The sequence below is a fragment of the Colobus angolensis genome, unplaced genomic scaffold, assembly GCF_000951035.1.
Source record: "Colobus angolensis palliatus isolate OR3802 unplaced genomic scaffold, Cang.pa_1.0 Scaffold183, whole genome shotgun sequence".
In the NCBI taxonomy this organism is placed as follows: Eukaryota; Metazoa; Chordata; class Mammalia; order Primates; family Cercopithecidae; genus Colobus; species Colobus angolensis.
In genome coordinates, this window is record NW_012114966.1 from 1,978,595 (window position 1) to 1,979,637 (window position 1,043).

A 1,043-nucleotide genomic window follows, 5' to 3' on the forward strand; every position below is an offset into this window, starting at 1 on the left:
CTTGTTCCCATTCATTATTTTGGTTAATGGGGTGGAGCCTTGTCACTTTAATGCAGGTTGTGCAATATCTCATTCAAAGTAAAACCAAGCAGTGGCTTAAGAGAGGGTCTGATGAGGATGATGAGGGTTATCAAAATTTTAATCCCCATTTTTAAACCACAGAGTTTAAACCTTGCTTTGTGAAGTGTGACCTATCATAGTGAATATAGAAAAGTGGCATAACAGCTTCTACTTACTGTGTCAGGTCAAACAGTACCCAAAGTTCCCGTGTGTTTTCTGATTTTTATTCTTGCAGCAAGTTTAGGGGGTAATTTTTAAAAATCTCCCATTATCTCCATAAGGAAGCCGAGGCTCCAAGAGACTAGGTAATGTCCCCAACAATACACGTGTGGAAAGTGGAAAATGGATTTCTCAATCAGGTTTGTGCATCTGTCTGCAAAGTCCCAGTGCTGAGCCTCTCAACGGATGAAAGAATTGAGAAAAGAAAAAAAGTGTCACTTAAAAACCACCTCCCTAATAGATAGTAGCACTCATATACCATCTCCCTAACATACCGTTAGCACTTTAGGTTTATTTCCTTTGTCTTATGTATCTAAACAAAATGAAATTTAAAAAAACAACTTGGTAACTAGAGGATATGTAAAATGTTTATATCCTGTTTTGATTTTTTTTTGTGCTACTAACATTACCATCATAACCATCTTCCTTATTGCTTTGTGTCATCATTTTAAATGGTTGCACTCTATTTAGAAAGTGGTGGCCTTGTGGGAGAGATTCCTAGACGTGAAATTGGTAGGTCCAAAAGTATGAATGTTTTTATGGTTTTTGACACACATTGCTAGATTGCTTTCCAAGAGATCCATTTTAATTTGCACTTCAATCAACAGTTTTGAGAGTGTCATTTTCATCACATTCTTGCTGGCATTAGTTATTGTTAGAAAACGAAAACAAGGCCGGGTGTGGTGGCTCACGCCTGTAATCCCAGCATTTTGGGAGGCCGAGGTGGGTTGATCATGAGGTCTGAAGATTGAGACCATCCTGGC